Here is a 20,644-nt window from a genome sequence, read left to right on the forward strand (position 1 = left end):
TCTAGAGGAGAGGTCACGTGGCGCAGAATATGGCCGCCTATGCTTAAGGCATTACAGAGGGCTTCTTCCTCTGGAGGGGTAGTAAATGTAGGCACTTTCTTCTAAATGGGCTATGGGTGTAACAGGCATTGGGCTGCTTCTATTTTATCAGAGGATGGGGCCATGATTAGCCCAGTGAACATTTACTAATCATTGAAATTTAAGCATGGCAGCCTGGTGTGTAACCATTGTTTGAGTTAGCGTACTTCAGTTTTCCCCTGTTGATTTAGTCTCATGTAAATCTCTGAAGCCTCTGCCAGTCTTTTCTTAAATACACGTAACAGCTACCATAATTCTCTTTCTGCTAGTCCTTTGGTCCACCTAAGTTCAACTAGTCAAGGTAGACAGTCTGCAGCCACTATCCTTCTTCTCTGTCTAAGGGCTTTCTCAGCCAGCATTGGGGGCTTATTAAGCAGCAAGCAAGTCAGTCCTGTAAATGTGGGGAAGCTGGCTCCCTGGGGTCTCACTTAACTGTTGAGAGTCAGTGGATAAATGGCCCGGCTTCCTGTGAGACAATTTTGAGTCAGGTTCCACACAGCTCCTTAGAGTGTCCCCACTGGGAGTGAGCAGAAACCTGATTTTTAATATAAACTTTATTTGTGTATCTCCCTTCTCTGCCTCATTTTTCACACTTCCTCACTTGTGCTTCCCAAATATATTATCTGCTCCAAAATCCTTGCCTCAGGCTTTGCTTTTGGGATTATTCAAACTAAGACAATAAAATACTACACCCATTTTAGGGAAGATCAGGAGCTAACAGTGTAGGGACCAATGCATTACGGTCTTCATCTAAATAAAGTCTGTTTCTAATATACTGAATGCTTCTATAAGGCAAAAACTCATAGGTAATTGGTTAAATAGGGGATTGTATATTAATATGTAGTAATATATACATATATGTATATGTATAATATAACATGAATATAATATACATATGTATACACATATATAATATATATGTATAATATAACATAAAAATGACTTTGGTCCATATGCAGTATTCCATAGAAAATTGATATTTTGCCTTAACAAGAAGCGGCAATTAAAGGAATGTATACTAACATAGCTGAATGCAGCACACCTCAAAAGAATAGAGAATGGTCTATACAATTCAAATAGGTTCTGCCTCTTGACTCACTTGCCAAATCCTCTCTCTTAGAAGTGCTTATTGAGTAATTCTCCCCGATCCTGACGCACTGCGCCTCTGTTTCCATAATTCAGCAGATTCACCCTTTCCTTATAACCCTTCTACCAAGCCCCAATCCACATTTTTTAAAGGGAAAGCCTTATATTTACTGTAAGTTTTCATTTATCAACAATTTATGTCTTCTCAAACACACCAGTTTTAAAAATTATGATTATAATTATTATTTGCAATAATTATGTGATTACAAAGTTGCAAAGATCTGGAGCATTCTACTCTAATCTTGTCTTTTCCAAAATCCTTATGATTTTATTGCACAATTTTCCTAAGCATAGAGTTTTTCTGGAACACAAATATTTTCCAGAACACCTATTTCAGGGCTGCTCCACACATAGGCATATCTGTGCCGGTTAGACATAAGCACCCGGCTCATTGCGGGTACTTACTGAGGGGGTAGAAGTTACATAGTACCGCCCCCGCAAAAATACAATTAGCCTGTTATCAAAATAACAGGGAGAGATGAATTCTTATCTTTTTGCTGGAAGGTCGGAAGAGGCATTGGGCTTAGGAAGTGGCCACATCATAGTCATCTGATATACTGTCATTTGCATCTAGTGTAAAATTCACCATTGTTTATCTTATGATTTTATGAGTAGAGACCAACTGAAAAATTTTGTACTTTTATTAATATTATGGCATTACAACACCTTACTTTAGATGATTCATAGTTTGGACCCTGTTTACAAAAATGTACCAGTTATATGGTATTTATTGAGTATCTTTACTGCATACTAGGAATCATACAAGAGGGAAACAGAAGTTATTTCTATATGACTGATAGCACCTGCATTTGTCCCTTTTGTGTTGCTATAAAGGAATACCTGAGGCCGCGTAATATTTACAGAAATGAGGTTTATTTGGCTTACGGTTCTGCAGGCTGTACAAGAAGCATGGTGCCAGCATCTGTTTCTGGTGAGGGCCTCAGGCAGTTTACAATCATGGTGTAAGGTGAAGGGGGAGCAGGCATGTCACATGGTGAGAGAGAGAGCAAGAGAGAGGAGGAAGTGCCAGGCCCTTTTCAACAATCAGATCTTGCAGTAACTAATAGAGGGAGAACTCACTCATGATCACAGGGTTGGCAGGAAGCCATTCAGGAGGGATCTACCCCCATAAGCCAAATATCTCCCACCAGCCTCCACCTCCAACTCTGGGGATCACATTTCTTTCTTTCTTTTTTTTCCTTTTTTTTTTTTTTGGAGTCTCACTCTGTCACCCAGACTGGAGTGCAGTGGCATGATCTTAGCTCACTGCAACCTCTGCCTTCCAGGTTCAAGTGAATCTCCTGCCTCATCCTCCCAAGTAACTGGGAGTACAAGCATGTGCTACCACACCTGGCCAATTTTTGTATTTTTGACGGGGTTTCACCATATTGGCCAGGCTGGTCTTGAACTCCTGACCTCAGGTGATCTGCCCTCCTCGGCCTCCCAAAGTGCTGGGATTACAGACGTGAGCCGCCATGCCCGGCACATTTCAACACATGAGATTTGGAGGGGACAAATATCCAAATCATGTCACAACCAGTAGGATAAATACTACTTATTTTTCATTCCTCAGATGAGAACATTTAGTCACAGAGTGTGGGGCAGCCAGCCAACTTCTGATGTTCAGAGTCAGTGCTGTCTAAACTTAGCTTTCATGTTCTTTCTACCTCAGAAGGCTACTTCTCAATCAATTATTTGGGATCAGTTGGTTTCATCACATGGCATTGCATCATGAATATGCTGAACAAGGCCAAGGGAAGGCAACAATTAACTGGGAGTTTGTAGGCTTGTGATTAGATATAATTAAAAGTCACATAAAGTTCCAAAAAATATTTTTCACTTGTTTCATATCTCAACAACTTCCACTTGTTTAAGTTAGTGTTTTTCCAAGTTGCATTGTGATGAGGAGAATTTGACATATTTTTGAGGGGTAAGAATGAGAATGATTCAAAGCTGTGAGATTTGAAGTGATGTCTAAAAGATTTTTTTATCATGACTTATGATTTTTTATACACACAGACACATACACACACATCCTAGTAGGAAAAATATCAAAATATAATAACTTTAGATAATAAGAAAAATGGTTTCTGTTTACACTGAGTTTTCACAGGTGAGATATGCATTAAAGGCACAAAAGCTAAAAGACAAAGAGAAATGGCAATTTAAGCACTTGAAAGCCTTGCTGAATTTTTTACAGAGTGTGTCAAGTGGAGCTGGAAAGTGAAACCACAAATCGGAGGCTAGAAAGGAAGCAGCTAGGCAGGAGAGAGTACCTTGGACTGCTGGCTGCAGTCCCCTTCTTTTCCCCCAAGTGACCTGCACATTGGACTTCACCCTGCTACTCTCTCCTCCCAAAGATGAAATGAAGAGGTTGAATGTAATGATTACTAAGATTCTCTTTCTGCTCCCACGATGATCTGATGCTGAGGATTTTTAAGAGTTCTGTGCCATTAGAATTGATTACTTCTAAATTGTTATCTACTATTCATAAAAAGAAAATTATTCAAGCTTGTACTTCTTGGCACAAAATATACCTGTGATTTTCTAAAATATTATCTCTTAATGCACAAAGTTCTCAAGTGCTGTAGCTAAAGGGAGCTACCACAGAGTATTAATAGAAAATGTATGTGAGAGGATGTTATTTAATAAACCCCTAAGTCAGTAATTCTAATGATTCAAAATGACTTTAACTTTCTACTAATTAGAAGCCAGACTCTCAGCTTTGCTTCTTGATCTGCACTTCTCCCCATCTTGGTGTTCTTGGTGATGGTCATGTTCCTGGCTGGGTCACTGCTTCCATGACTGTTCATTAAAATCCCCTGGCCAAACAGTGGGCATACTGGACTTCCTGGAGGGGTTCCCTGGAATGCCTTGAGCAAAACTTGGGTGCCAAAAGCAAAGACCTGCTGTGTTGGAGAAAGAGGAAGAGAAGAGTTCTGCTGTCTTTGTATGTGCTTGGAAATGTCTTTCTCATCAACAGATTCTCATGCTTGGGGATGCCAGGGGTGGTTTGGGTGGGCACTCACTTCATTAATAGCCATTATTGTGGAGTCCTTAAAGTGGATTAATGATGTTTTTTAGGAAAGATAATTATCTCCTATGCTTTCCGGGAGGTACATGAACTGCTCTAAGATTGCAAGTACAAAACGGGACATTCATGGTGCTACTGTGTGAAAAAATAACCAGCAGTACCTTGACATTTATAGATTTTATATAAGCATGTGAGTATGGAGCTTGGGCCTCACCAGCCCCAGAACACCCCAGGCGTCCGTGTACCGCAGGGCCTTTGTATGTGCTGCTCTTGCTGCTTGACCTGCCCCACCCAGTATCTGTAAGCCTTGCTCTTTCTTTCAATTAGAATCTTTACTTAAACATCCTCTTTTTGCACAGGTTACCCTACATAAATCAGCATGCCTCCTGTCTCCTATCACTCTCTATCCCTTTATCCTGCTTTGCTTTTTCTTCACAGCACTTATTTCCTGACACAGTAAATCATTTAAAAGTTGCTTATTTTCCACCTCCTCCTCTGGAATACATGCTCTATGAATACAGGCTCTCTGCTTGTCTTGGTCTCTGTTTAATCCCTAATCCTGGCAGAGCACCTGTGACATAGTGAACACTCAACAACTGTTTGCTGAATGAAAGAAAAAATGAAAAGGTTCACATGGAGATGAGAGCCACTGGCCAACAATTTCAGTCAAAACATATTATTTACTTAAAAATGCAATGTCTGCATATATTTGACAATGATAATTTATTGAAAACAACAACAGTGAATACATGAGTTGATATCTGTCTTTTCAATAGATATATAATGAGCCTCTGGATTTTATTTTTATTTTTATTACTCACGTATTTTTTGAAACAGAGTCTCACTATTATCACCCAGGCTGGAGCACAGTCTGCGATCACAGCTCACTGCAGCCTCCTCTGCCCAGGCTCAGGTGATCCTCCCACCTCAGCCTCCCCAGTAGCTGGGACTATAAGTGCACACCACCACGCCCAGGTAATTTTTTGTAGATAGGGTTTTGCCATGTTGTCCAAGCTGGTCTTGAACTCCTGGGCTCAAGCAATCCATCTTCCTTGGCCCCCAAAAGTGCTGGGATTATGGGTGTGAGCCACTGTGCTGGCCATCCCTGGATTTGAAAAGGAAATGGGTAGAGTGACAAGGACTGGTTGCATCTCGCATTCCAAACTGCTTGTTTTAGGATGCGCTAATGCATCAACCTTTTATTACTGCCCAGACCATAGACCTGGCTTGTTCCTTTTCCCATGTTATTCTCACCAGAACCTACAAAGTAGGTGTTATTTGTATTATTATTGCTGTTGTTGTTGTTAGAATACATATTCCTCATTTACAGACAAGTACACAGGCTAAGCATGACTGCAACTTTTGAATTGTCATGCAGCTCAGAACTGGGGGATCTAGAAACTGAATTCAGCAGCTGATTATTTGGTTCCCATTACCGTGGTCTTGCTACTTACCTACTAGAAAGGATTCTCATTTGTCCATTTAAGTTCTTCTCCTCTACCCTCTGGGAGGATTCTTTCAGCTCTTAGTGAAATAAAACTAGAAATGGAAAGGGAAGTCTCAAATCTATGTTCAGAAGAGGGAAGAGTTTTAACCTGGGGGTGGGAGGGAAGCAGATAGATGTGCTAGCAGAGCAAGCATTTTGAGATCTAAGATACAGCCTTAGTGGGATTAAAAAATGTGAGGTATAATTTGTGTTCATTTGTTCTACAGATGTATTTTGAGAACATAGTGAAGGCATGATGCCTGGCCCATAGTAGGTGCTCAATAAACATGTGTTGAATAATACATGAAGGACACGAATAAATGTGTGTTGAATAATGAATGAAAGACACAAATTGAGGAGGTAATTTTGTTTGCTGGTTTGTGTCCCTTTATCTCTTTATCTTGTGATGTGGAACCACACTCACAGAGTCCCTTCATCTTCATTCATTTCATTCATTCTTTTTTTTTTTTTTTTTTTTGAGATGGAGTTTCACTCTTGTCATCCAGGCTGGAGTGCAATGTTGTAATCTTGGCTCACTGAAACCTCTGCCTCCCCGGTTCAAGCGATTCTCCTGCCTCAGCCTCCTGAGTAGCCGGAACTACAGACGTGTGCCACCATGCCCGGCTAATTTCTTGTATTTTTAGTAGAAACAGGGTTTCACCATGTTGGCCAGGCAGGTCTCAAACTCCTGACCTCAGATGATCTGCCCACCTTGGCCTCCCAAAGTGCACTGCCTTCATTCATTCTTAAATCATTCTTTGTGGAAGCCCCTTAGCTCCATGTAGTTTATGGATGTGTCAGAACAAACTGAATATTGTTTATTCTTTTACTTTTTAAAGAGATGAGTATTTGAGTCCTCTGATTCACAGTGAATTTCAGAATTCTATCAGCTAAATACCTCTTGAAGCTCCGATTACCAAGACTATAAGCCCTTCTACAGCATTAAGGGTTTGCTTGTAAAGATACTGCTATTATGCATCTGTTGTAAAGCCCCCTCATCTTTAGCTCAATTCAACAAGTTTCCATTCAGTGCCCAGCTCTAAAAGTCTTAAATGGAAATTGATTCCCTACTCCTTCTATTTTAACTGTCAAAATCATAGACTGCATTGTTTCCAACTGAAAATCCACTGACAGCTCCCCACCGACCACCACGTGAGCCTTCCCAGGGCTGGCGTTGATGATGCTGCTATCAATGGGGAATCTACATTGTGAACGGGTATTTATGATGAGAAAATCATGTGGCATAAAAGAGAATAACTGCCTTCATAACTGTATAATTTTTTTATACTATAAGCTTCTCAATGAAAAAGCATTCTAAGGGAGGCGTAATTGCTAATTTTTGGTGTTAAACATACCTCTGAAGAGTATTTCACAGTCTAACTCTCTGAGTGTCATGTCTTCCTGTGGCCCGGGGAAGAGAGTGGGAAGGAAATAAAATTTCATTGAGCATCTACATAGGACCAGGCCCTGTGAGTTTTGGATATTGGTTTCTTCTTATAATGACTTGAGAATTACATGGAATTATCCCCATTATATGAGAAGACAGAGTCTCACAGGCGTTAAATCACTTCTCATAAAATCATCTGTCATAGTTATGTGAGTTCAGAATGCACGTCTATGCTACCCCAAAGCCCAAGCTTAATAGAGAAATCTACAGCAACTCTGTATATTCTGGAGAGGTTTTATTACTAAGCTTAAGAATTGAGGTGCCCTAAGAACTGGCTGCCCCCAAAATATTTTCCTCACCACCTCACTTCTGTTTCCAGAAGCCCAACATGAAAATCACTCTTCTGAAATAAGGCCTGGAGTCTTCTTTAGGCTTCTGCTAAAAAGTCTTATGCGTGAGATGTCTAGCGTAACTTCTTTTTTTAAGTCAAGGAAAATGTGTAGAATTTAGGTCAAGATGCACTGAGAATAATTTGCAAAACCCGTAAATCCAAAGCTGATATATTTAACACCAGGTCCAAACTGTTTCTGAAGGATTGAAACTCTTGCCTGAACACTGAAGAAAATGGAGGCATGATGTGAGGCTGGGGAATATTCTACCTTGCCAAGGATAACTGTAGAGTATTGTGACAAAGTGCAAAGATGCCACATGGATTCTGGATCAGTCAGACCTGGGTTGGAATCCTGATTCTGCCAGTACACCTTTCTGCCTGGTTAGCTTGGAACAAAGCAGTTAATCTATTGAGGTTCATTATCTCTCTCCTGAGGCTCTTGTGAGGACTAAATGAGACAATACCTAATGCTTCACACAGAGACAGTGGTCACTCTATCATAATAATAGGAGCCCTCATTGTTTATGTCTTTACCATATATCATTATCCAATACATTCGTGTATATCATTATCCAAATAAATACATCTGATCAAATCCCCCCAAATTGCTTTCTTCTCAGCATTCCTCAGTGCAAAATATGAGATGTCCTTTGACTATATAATATAAAATATACTATAACATATAATATTGACCTTATATTGAAGATGTATTTGTACCCGACATACAATATTTTTAGAAATAATGTTTCATTATAAAATTTTTTACATGTGCAGAAAAGTTTAATTTTGCAGTGAGCACCCATGTACCCACCACCTAGATTCTACCGTTACCATTTAATCCACGCATTTTACCACCTATCTTTCCTTCTGTGTGTCTCCCATCCATCCACTAATCTACCTCATGTTTTCGATTGGACACATTTCAAAATAAATTGTAGATATGCTTTCCCTCTAAATACTTCAGCATGCATATTTTTCAGTAGAGTTCAATATTTGCTTACATATTGTTTCCCTTTTGATGTAAAATTTACACACAGTGAAATGCATAAATCTTAAGTGTGTATTCTGAGTTTTAACAAATACACACATCTGTGTAACCCAAAGCATTGCCAAAATGCAGAATTACTCCAGAAAGTTCCCTCAAGCCTCTTCCCAGTCAATTCTGACTCCTACCACAGTAAAAGTAACCATTGCTCTGATTGTTTTCTATCTTGGATTAGTTTTATCTGTTCTAGAACTTGATATAAATAGAATCATGCAGCACATACTCTTTTATGTAAGGCTTCCTTGACTCAACATGTTGTTTTTAGGATCCTTGCATGTTGTTGCACCGATGTGCTTTCTGAATCGGGAAAAACAAATATTTTTGTGTTTATAGAAGTCTAGCTTACCCTGATGCCAGATTTAAATTCCCTGTGCCAAACACATTGTGTGCTCCTGGTCCCTGCCCCCTTTAACTTCCCCAGCATAGTGGCGTTGTTCATATTCTTTCTTTCCATCACTCCCTGGTCTCTGTCTGTTCATATTCTGCCCTTCCTCTGGAGATCAGCTCCAATCCCAAACTTTTCCAAAGTCTGCATTGACTCCCTTGGGTTTCTGCCTGAGCTCTCTCTCCTTTGGACACTGGATTGCCATCCCATTAACTGTTGATGTTGTCATCAGTGATCAGCTCCTGGTCATAAACTAAGGAAGAGTTAGGTGGGAGCACTGGCACTGAGGGTCCATGTGCTCACTTAGCTTTCCAGGGAGGGGCTAGACCACAGGTACTCTTCACCCCACGAGCCAAAAGGAGTGGATCTAGAGTGACCATTGCAAGGCCTCAAAGAGAAACGAAGAGTGAGGAGTGATGGGGAAAGAGCCAAGGGGACCATCCCTGAGTCATGGGTGTGCCTTGGGTTGAGGCTAAAGGTTCAAGAGGGAGGAGTAAAGAAGGGAAGGAAACTGTCAGGAGTAATTGCTGTCATGTGGAAGAAGCCTAAACATGAAGTCATGAGAGACGCACCTTGTGGCTGGTGGGAATGCTACACAATCATGCAACATCATGCCTAATTTTCTCAACTAAATTGCAAGCTGATGTCTTACTATTGACAGGAGTAAAGTTTCATAAGGTGTTCCCTGCAGTGGCCTGACTGTGCAAGGTGCTGATAGATACTTGCTAGTTGATAATGATGCCTCTCACATGGCCAGTCATTTTAGCAATTACTTTCATTGATATTGTGGGACTGGGCTTATTGGAGATTTGACTGAATTGACCATTTCAGCCACTACAACCTTTGCAGAATTTGTGTCTGTCAACCTGGCCTTCCCAAGGAAATGGAGGTTAGGCAATAAGGAATGTGTTCATTTTATCGCCATTTTACTACCACAGCATGGCAGATTCCAGCTATTAATCCTCATGGTATAAGGTGCTTTTTATATCTTCAAAAATATGGTATAGTCTTGATCTCTCTTCTTGCTGCTCTGGAATTAAAATAGAAATCTTTATCCCTATCTCAAAATCTCTGGGGCAGGTTAGGAGAGCTGGGCTTCAGGATCATCCAGCCTAGTGCTTAGGTCTGTTTACAGCTCAGCAACATTTCCATTGGTTGAGGGATATTGTTCAGCAGCCACCGAACATCAGGCTCTGACCTCTTGTTTCTTTGCTGTCTAACCCAGCAGACCATCCTCGGTTAATACTTACTCTGATTCAGCCTAGCAAAGAAGATCAGAAGCAATTCTGTGTCCGCAGGCTCCCTTTCACATCTTTAATATTTTGTATTTTGCAAACATTTTGAGTTAGTTAGCAGGTCTCTTGCTTTCTCTTGAGGGCTGGGCACAAATGTTCAAGAATAATCATTGTAATGGTATCTCTCTGATTAAAAAGACAGCTAGCAAGATTGAGATAGAACATCAAATTCTGAAACATCATTAGCAGGATTCTATTTTGGTTAGGTATAATCTTTTGTGAGGTCATCATGTTGTCTTCGATGAGTCTAACCATTTTATATCATTTAGATCTAAACAGACTCATCATGTCACAGGCAAATGGCTTTATCATATTTAATTAACCCAACACCATGTAATAATCTCCCTGGTAATTATCCCTCACTAGTGCTTGAAAGCGTGCTGCAACAAATAAATCATCAAAGTTGCAGGTATACTTAAACTGTTATTTGGTGCCGTGGCAGAAGAATATTGACAAGTCACAGTGCAATCCTAATTATACTAAGAAAATGTAAATGGCTTCATCAAAAAAAGAAAGAGCCAGATGGCAGGTTTTATATACTGTATCCTCCTGTGTTAGAAAATGGGGTATTAAAAAGGCTTCATGCCCTCAGCATCAGGGAAGAAGAAGAAATAAAGGCTGATACCTGTCTCTTTATGGAGGCCAAGTTGAACCTCTAATTCTGGAGAATGGTGACATTGAAGAGGACATTAGTGGCCATTGACATTTATGTCTCCTGATGCCACCCTACATATAAGTGAATGAATGTTACCCAGGATGAATGCTACTTTTCTTATGATAGGAATTGATTGAGGAGGAGAGGAGCAATTCCATGATGCCCTAGATTTTACTTTATGTTTGCAAATGACAAATCATTCACAGAAAGACATGTACCTACCAGGTGGTGAATCAATGTGTTTCCATTGACCTGGCTTTTCTAATGCATCAGCAAGAACACATTTACCTGAATGCATTGCAATTAAATAGCAAAATTCAACTGGAAACAATGGACTTAAACCTATGAAATGTGACAGCATAAGTCAGAGAGGAAATTTGATTTCAATGGTGAGATTAACGAGCCCATGAATGCGTGGTGCATACGGCACAGACAAAGATAACTGAATTGGATTTTCAATAAGCATAGAGTTCTAGATTTCCCTGTTCTTGAATTGTGTACTGTACCACCCAGCTGCTGTCCCCAGCTAATTTTGCCAGAGCTGGATGTCAGCCGAAGCACAACTGTCTATGGCTTGGGAAGTTCTCCTTTGAGTCAGATTATTTAGTTAGCTCAGGCTGGTAACTGCCACAGAACATGGCTGTGATTTGGTCTTATTAGAAAACAAATTTGGAAAGTATTAGAGAATAGTGTTCGAATAGTAATGTGTTCCCTTGCTTTCCTTATTATTTCCTTTGTGTGTGTGTGTGTGTGTGTTTGTGCACATTGCACTGTTGTTACCCAACCAATCAATCAAAAATTCTGTTTATTATAAAAGTAATTGTCCTTAATTAGAGAAAATTTGGAACATAAAAAACGAAAAGGGAGAAAATTGCTCAAAGTTTGCAGTCCAATTATAATGGTTCTTAACAGTTTAGTTATTTAGTCTTTTTCCTTTATGCATACATTTTGAAGTTGTTGGTTTAGTTTTTTTATAGTTTGACTCATCAAAAATCATATATTCACTATCCTGCTTAAAAAATCATCATAAGTTTAATCTGTATAGTTATGTATTCAATCATTATGCTTTGAGTTATATTGACATTCCATAGACAGATGTCATTTCATGATTTTTAAGCAGTCAATTTTCAATTACTGCATAATATTCTTCCGTTTAGAGATACATATTTTAGTTCAGTATTATTGTGGCACACTTATTTTCTATGTTTTCTTTTTTTTTCTTTTCTTTTTTTTTTTTTCTGGAGGCAGAGTCTCAGTCTGTTGCCCAAGCTGGAGTGCAGCGGCGTGATCTCGGCTCACTGCAACCTCCGCCTCCCAAGTTCAAGCAATTCGCCTGCCTCAGCCTCCCGAGTAGCTGGGACTAAAAGTGCACACTGCCATGCCCGGCTAATGTTTTGTATTTTAGTAGAGATGGGGTTTCACCGCATTGCCCACGCTGGTCTTGAACTACTGAGCTCTGAGCTCAGGCAATCCCCCTGCTTCGGCCTCCCAAAGCGCTAGGATTACAGCTGTGAGTCACCACACCTGGCCCAATAGTTCCAATTTTTTATGTGTATATTTTTTAAAAATTAAGTTGTGACTTTAGCATAAATTGAAATTTGTTTGACTATACTTCATAAAGCCTTTTATATTGTTTTATAATTTTTGCAAACATAATTTTTAACAATGCATAACTTGTTTATCACAAGTCAGACCCAGAATATTTAGCTCTTCCTTTGTGTTCATTCACTGAAATCAAGGTGCTTTCCACTTTTTTACAATGATAAATAATACTTTGACTTATCAATTAATTAAAATGTGTTATATGTCAATTATATACAAAGCACTGGGCTAAACTGGTTATCTGCGTACATAAACTTTCCAAGTTTGGGATTGTCTGCTTAGAAAGGATATATTAAATTGGTACCATTGGACCCAATATGACTGGTGTTTGTAAGGTTCTAGGTAGAGGCTGCTTGATAGCATTTGTAAAGGGCAATTAATCTATTCTGCCGTCAGCATTACAGCTCGCTTCACCACACCTGTGCACTCAATGACTCTTCCTCCCCAAAAGTGGAGACAGTGAGGCAAAGGACATGGAGAAACGGAGGCTCGGAGAGTTTCAGTAACTTTCCCCAGTCCACCAGCTTGTATCAGAATCGGGATTTGAGCTCAGGTCTGTCCAGCTTTAGAATGCAAACTCTTAAGTGCTGCCTTAAGTTTGATTCCCCAGAAGGTCCAGGGATGAGAATTTGTGTTAAAGTGATGTATCAGAAAGGTTGCTAGGAAAAACGTATAGGGAAGTGGGAACTGAGTTTGGCAAGAGGGAGACTGAGCAAGGGTGTCATCTCAAGCGAAGTTCCATTGAGATGACTTTAGCCTCATCTTCCAGGGAGACTGGGAATGATGTGTTTTGCACTTCAGTGCTGGCCCCTTTGGGGAAAGGCAACTTGAGTATTTATACCTCTTGACCCACAAGTCCTTGGTTAAAGGCTGCTGGGATAGTGGGCAGGCAGGGGCACAAGTTGTCAGATGCTTCTGTACTTCATGCGTACAGACAAAGCAGATCCACTAGATGCAGCCTTTTGGAAAAAGACACAGATGCCCTTGATGTGCTGGTGTTGGTTAGCAATGGCTTGGAAGAGCTGGATGTTAAATTCTTAGGAATTTTGCAATCTGGTTGACCCCAATGATAGCTTGAAATCAGCCATGGTGAGAGTATCTACACCATGGAAATTGGCCAACATTACAAATTAGGGCTCCCTTCCCTCCACCCAGAAGTGTTTAGTAAATATTTACTGGCATACTACCGCAGCTGCTGGCCTTTGGGAATGGAAGCATAGTGGGGGTCTGTGTGCACTAAAATGGCAAAGAAAACCTAGGGGATGTGGATGGGGCAGGGACAGCATCTGCTGCAGCACTCATGTATACCAGCTGCAATATGGTAGGAAATCTGCCCCTGCCCACACAGGCTAGGCAGTGGTGTGTGAGAAAAAGGAAACTGGTGAGAGGGAGGGGAACATGCTGGATTTCAGAGCAAGGTCTCTCAACCTGAGGTGGCCTGGGTATGAGACATGCTAGGCAGAAAAAAACCTGGAAATAACTGAGATGAAAATAGCTCACTAAGCTACTGAATACTTGCACTGCCAGGCGCTGAGCTAGATGCTTTACTTTGGCTAATCTTCATAGGAGCCCTAGGAGGTAGATTTCATCATCATCATCCTCACTATAATTATCATTATCATCTTTGTCATCCTTCTTCTACAGATGATAAAATTGAGATTTAGAGAAGTAAAGTAATATGTCTAACATCATAGTGGGATGGCTGAGCTCTGAACCCATTCAATCTGACTCCAAATGCAAAGATTGAATAACTTCGACAGAATAGGTCCCACTTCCTATGGACTGAGTACACATGGTTGTGGGGGCATAGGTTGCTTCAGTGGCTGTCAGGATGACCTGGGAGTAACCTAATTTTACGTGATTATAGGCTTAACCATCTGGTTATCAGGAAAAAAAACCATGTAGAGAGGGCACAAGAGCCCGGAATCAGTAGCTGGGCCTCCTGGTGTGGAAAGGATAGAACTCAAATCTCATCGAGGTATGGAAGTCTGGATACACTCCTTTCATCTCTCAGAATCAGCTCCAGGCTGGCCCAAAACAAAGGATACAGAGGCTGAGAAAGGCAGAGCAAACCTGGGACATGGGGCTGAGCCAGCAGAATCATTAGCAGTCAGGCTGTGTGAATTTTTTTGTGGTAAGAGAGATAAATGTCCCTCTTGTTCTTTGTGGTTTCCTTTGCCATAAGAGCCACTGGTTTGTGAAAGTTCTTCCTTCCTTTCTCTGGCTTGCCCATCCCTGGATTGATGTAGTAGCCAGCAGCAAGGACATATGAAGGGTCTGGAAGTGGAAGGCTGCCACCCCTGCCCTGCTCCCACTTCTGGGCCCCCAGGGATCCCCTGACATAAACAGTCCTGCAGGAGGAAATAATAGGTGGACTTGTCCCTGTGACACAGTGGAGGTAGGTCTGGAAGTTTCCTTTGAACATTAGGTAGGTCTCAGTTTTGTATTTCAGGTGCTTTTATCATGTGTTTTATCCTGTAACAGCACATTCTAGAGCTACCTTTCAAGTGTCATCAATCTCCAATTCATTTTATATTTTCCTCTATGTATGTACATTTGTATGTATGTGTGTTCAGTTACCATTATGAAGTAACTGACCTGAAGCAAACTGAAAATAAATCTTGCCTTATGTTCCCAACATTGCATTTTTTTCTTTTTCTTAATTTATCTGTGAATATTGTTTTTCTTCTTCTTCTTCTTCTTCTTCTTTTTTTTTTTTTTAATGGAGTTTCACACTGTTACCCAGGCTGGAGTGCAATTGCACGATCTCAGCTCACTGCAACCTCCGCCTCCCGGGTTCAAGCAATTCTCCTGCCTCAGCCTCCCAAGTAGCTGGGATTACAGCCACCCACCACCACCCCTGGCTGATTTTTTGTATTTTGGGGACAGACAGGGTTTCACTTTGTTGGCCAGGCTGGTCTCGATCTCCTGACCTCGCTACATCATAGTGGTTAAGAATATAGGCTATTTTCCCTTGACTGAAGCAGCGATTAAAACAAAAAAATAAGAAAGAATATAGGCTCTGGTGTCATACTGCCTGGGTTGGAGACCCAGCTCTTCAATTTCCATCTATATGACTTCAGTTCATTTTTTTTTTTTCGTTTCTACATGGCTTGGTTTCCCCATCTGTAAATTGTGGATACTTACAGTAGCTATCTCATAGGTTATTGTGAGAAATAAGTGAGTCTGTATGTATAAAGCCCATAGAAATATACATAACACAGAGGAAGCACTACCTAGTGTCAGGGTCTACCACTGTGTATTCTTTAGGAGGTTTCAATCTTGACCTTCAGAAAAAGAATTATTTCATTCAACAAGCATTTATTGAAAATTTCGTTTGTGCTCATCTCTGTGCCATGTCCTTTCATATAGATTTTATCTGACATAACTTAATTCTTACCATCACCCTGTGTTAAAGTTATGGTGTTCATTTTCTAGGGTTTAAATTCTGGAAATGCTGTGTGCTCACTGTATCCACCAGGATAGGTGAGGCTCTGCTGCATTCATGAACAGTCACAGATCTCAGAGCCTGTGAGCGGGTTTAATTCTCCTTCATGAGAAGCCCCCTGGTCAGGGTGTGTTCCTGCACCTGGTGGGGCAGCATGGTGGGCTATCCCCTCCTATGGCTCCTCTGTTACCAAACAAGCTCTTCCTATAGCTGCCGCTGAGGAATAAAAATGCTGGAGAATCTTGGCGGTTAAATGCTTTGACTTGGAAATAAAATGGATCAGTTCTACCTACAGCCCAGGAGCAAGATTGGGTTGCAGACTCTACCTAATGGCCCTAGAGACTGTAATCCTCCCACGTGCTGGAAGGAGAGTAGAATAGGGTATGGTGAACAGGAGATGTCTCTACCACTCACTTGGGACTGTGAGCACATGTCTATACCTCGGCTGTCTTATCTGTGAAATGAGGATGACAGCTGTACCTACTGCATATAGTTGTGATAGAGTGAATAGAGAAATGCATGTAAAGCTCTTAGCACACTATATGTCACTCAGAACATAGTGAAAATGGGGTCACTGTAATCATGATATACAAGAAAGTCAGCAGAGCCTCCTAATACAGTTAAGTAACCATTGTTTTGAATAGTCATGTGTGGATATCAAATCCAGTTATATTACTTACCAGCTGTATGTATGAGCTTGGGGAAGTTATTTACCTTCTCTGACTTTTACTTTTCTCATACATGAAATGGTGTGGGATCACACTCACCCCATAGGCTGTATCAAGAGTTAAATCGCTAACATTTATTGACACCTTGGAAAGATGAGCTAAGCGTTTAAAACCTGTTGGCTCATTTATCTCTATGTCAATGCTATGGGAAAGGTACTCTGTTATCCCCCATTTTATAGCGGAGGAAACTAAGACTCAGAGAGGTTAAGTAATGTACCCAGGCTTCTCTAACTGCTAAGTGGCAGAGCAAAAAGTGAAACCCAGGCATTTTGTCTTCTCTATTAATGATCTTAATACGCATTACAGCCTCCCTGAGATCAGTTGGGTAAAGCTCTGAGCACAGGGCCAGGCACAGTGTACACCCTTGCAAAAATATTAATTTGCCTGGGTGCACGGTGAGGGACATATCCCTTGTCCTATTCTGAAACTCTACTCTGCTTGGGATGCATACTGATGGCTCTTTTTTTGTGAATGGATGGAAGTATGAAAGGAGCAGTAAGAAAGGGCACTATCAGGCTGCGTGCAGTGGCTCACATCTGGAATCCCAGCACTTTGGAAAGCTGAGGCCAGCAGATCACTTGAGGCCAGGAGTTCAAGACCAGTCTGGCCAACGTGGCAAAACACTCTCTCTCCTAAAAATACAAAAATTAGCTGAGCGTAGTGGTGCATGCCTATAATCCCAGCTACTTGGGTGGGTGAGGCATGAGAATCACTTGAACCCAGGAGGCAGAGGTTGCAGTGAGCCGTGATTGTGCCACTGCATTCCAGCTTGGGTAACAGAGCAAGACTGTTGAAGAAAGGAAGGAAGGGAGGGAGGGAGGGAGGAGAGGGAAGAAAAAGAAGGAAGGAAGGAAAGAAGGAGAGAAAAGAGAAAAGAAAAGGCACTATCTATGCCATATGCTTTTGTGAGACTATCAAGGCCTGCCTGCAAAAAAACCCAGTGCAGAGTTGGTGGTCAATTAGCTGGAGTGCTTTATTATTTTTAATAATCAGCCATGCTTAGTGGGAGTCTCTGAATCTGTAGTTATGACTGTAGTAAATGGGACACAAAGGGAGCAGCTGGACATACCAGCAAGTATTATAATGTGCAGACAACCTGCAAATATGAACCTTCTTTTCAAATAAGAATCTCAGTGCTGTCACTATTTGTTTTAGAAAGTGCTGGTTTTAACTGAATGAGGAAGTTAAACGCATGTTCTGTTTTCTGTTTTCATTGCGCCCACATGGGTTGACTATGGGTTCGGTTTTCTCTCCAGATTGAACACTTAGTACTTAATGGGGGAACCACCTTGGAAAAGCAGAACTGATTTGAGGTGGCTTCATGCCTCTCTTCTCCCACCAGAAAGAGATGGGAGCTTCCACTTCAACCTGGGGTGAAGACAGAGAACAAGGTGTCGCAGCATTTTGCACAGAACCAAAGCCCTGGAAATGCTGGTGGAAGCTAGACATTCAGAGTCATCAAGCTAACAGTCAGTTCCTGCTATGTGCCAGATACTATGCTTTTCACAGACATCTTATTTACATTTCCCAGAACATCAGGTTGGAGTGCAGTGACATGATGCAATCATAGTTTGCTGCAGCCTTGAACTTCTGAGTTCAAATGATCCTCCTGCCTCAGCCTCCCAGGTAGCTAGGACTACAGACATATACTACCACACCTGGCTGAGTTTGTTTGTTTGTTTGTTTGTTTATTTATTTATTTATTTATTTATTTATTTATTTATTTTGTGGCAATAGCATTTCACTGTGTTACCCAGAGTGGTCTCCAACTCCTGGCCTCAAGCAATCCTCTCGCCTCCACTTTCCAAAGTGCTAGGATTAAAGGCACAAGCCACTGTGCCCAAAAGTTAAGATTCTTGTAGCTGCTTTATAGAAGATGAACTGAGGATCAAGAAGGTGAGACTTGATGTGAGTCAGATAGTGAATATGCTATAGAAAACTAAACCCAGTTCCTTTGGGGACTTGGAATTTGGCATAAATATTGTCACAGGGCTTTAATTTTGCTTAACTCCACACTGTGGTCTTTGTGAATGGTGCCTCCAAGAGTTGTGCCCCTGGGTGGGCCTGAGCTGAAACATCACATAGATGCAATAGGCCTTGTCTTTTGTGACAGTTCTGTACCATCGTCTGTAATATATCTGTATTAGTTATCTATGGTTATACAACAAATCACCCCAAAACTTAGCAGCTTAAAACCATATTTATTATTCCACAATTTCTGTGCAGCAAGAACATGGGTGCAGCTTAGCTGGGTCTTTGGGCCATAATCAAGGCTAAAATCAAGGTGTCAACTGAGGCAGCAGTCATCCTAAGACTTGACTGGGCATGGGTTGGCTCCTGAGCTCATTCATGGGATTGCTGGCAGGATTCTGCTTTTTCAGGCTGCTGGACTGAGGGCTTTGCTTCCTTGCTGGCTATTGGATGGAAGAACCCTTTAATTCCTTGCCTTTTGGACAGCTCCAGAGGGAAGCTCACAACAGGACAACTTGATTCATCAGAGACAATAGGTGAGAAGAGCCAGAAAGCCAGAGGGCCAAGAAAACAGAAGCCACAGTTTTTGATAACAGTCACAGAAGAGATGCCCTGACACTTTTGTTGCCTTCTATGCCTTAGAAGCGAGTCAGTAAGTCCACCCCACACTCAGTGGAGGGGATTACACAAGGACATGCATATGAGGAGGCAGGGTTCACTGGGAGCCAGCCGCTGCCTACTACAAGAACCGTGATTATTTTAATGCAAAATGATGGGTCAAATTCCTTTTATTGGGTAGAATTGTCCCTCCAGAAAAATCTCTTTTGTCTTGAATATTCATGCATGCTCTGGTACCTCTCTTTCTGTGATAAGGACGTTCCAGTTTGAAAACCTGAGTTTATTAGTCAAATTGTGCTGGTGTAGAAATATTCCCTGTCTTTCAAATAACTTTGCATCCACCTGCTTTGACCCATGATGTTGAATCTAATTTTATTACAGAGTTTTGGATGGTGGGGGCATTTCCACGTTGCTGCTATGTACTTTCTATACAAATAAGTGTTGACCTTTGAAGTAGTCTCCCTGGAATAGAAGGTTTTAAACTCATTGATGATGCAAACTTTGCTTAAGACCTTGTTGTAGCTTCTCTTTGGGAATGGCCTTTGGAATCACGACCAAAAAAAAAAAGGTCTGCTTTATCTATTCTCACTACACAGCATTTATTAGATATGGCTGCCAGGGAGACATCTCCTTCCTCACTGATTGTTATTCTATGCATTTTCTTCCTAAAACTAGTAGATTTGGACTCATACCTATCTAGAGCCCTCATTATGAACAACAGCTTTAAAGCACGCAAGGCAGTAGGAACCCCTATTTAATCATTTACAGAAAAAACATGGCAAAGACCACCACCTCCTTCCTTAATTCCACGGTGGATTTAAAATGCTTAGATTAGCTGAGTCTTAGGAACTGAAGTATCCTTGGTCTTTCATTTGTGATAATTTTAAATACAAGTGTTGGTCTGAAGAAAGGAAATGATCAGGAATTAGCCCTGGAGCCTGCTGTGTATATTAAATCAATCTCAGATGGAAGAACTGAGATCCCAGAAAGCAAAGAAATGGCTGGACTTAGAGAGGAAAGATAACCTAGAAGAGTAAAGTTAGGGTGGGAGGGAGAAGGGTAAAGCTTGAGTAATGAGTCCACTGGAAACTATTTTTTAAATGTAATAAATATGTAAGTAGCAGTTACTGTATGCTAGATATCCTTCTAAGTGCTTGACAAATTTACTCCTTAGAAGATAAGTACTATTTTCCCCATTTTCTAGATGAGAAAACCGAGGTACAGGGAAGTTGAGGGACATGTCCAAGATCACACAGATACTAGGCAGTCCAGCTTCAGAATCTGTGGTCTCTACCAGTGCAATTTGCTGCTTCACAGAACTATCCAACCAGAAAGAGCAGAGGCCTCTTTGAGAATTTCTGTGCAGGTCCAAGCG

General features: G+C 41.0%; 1 protein-coding gene and 1 long non-coding RNA gene across 4 annotated transcripts in view; both read left to right on the forward strand.

The window, feature by feature from the left end:
- CDH13 (cadherin 13) overlaps nucleotides 1-20,644 on the forward strand; it is a 1,164,256-nt gene that overhangs the window by 131,928 nt on the left and 1,011,684 nt on the right. The gene's annotated exons all lie outside the window — the stretch shown is intronic.
- Nucleotides 14,732-20,644, forward strand: part of LOC109023685 (uncharacterized) — a 57,766-nt gene continuing 51,853 nt past the window's right edge. Inside the window, exon 1 of the long non-coding RNA XR_002003149.4 lies at nucleotides 14,732-14,902. This is a non-coding gene — a long non-coding RNA (uncharacterized lncRNA). The remainder of the gene's footprint in view (nucleotides 14,903-20,644) is intronic.

The sequence above is a fragment of the Gorilla gorilla genome, chromosome 18 (assembly GCF_029281585.2).
Source record: "Gorilla gorilla gorilla isolate KB3781 chromosome 18, NHGRI_mGorGor1-v2.1_pri, whole genome shotgun sequence".
NCBI classification, from domain to species: domain Eukaryota; kingdom Metazoa; phylum Chordata; class Mammalia; order Primates; family Hominidae; genus Gorilla; species Gorilla gorilla.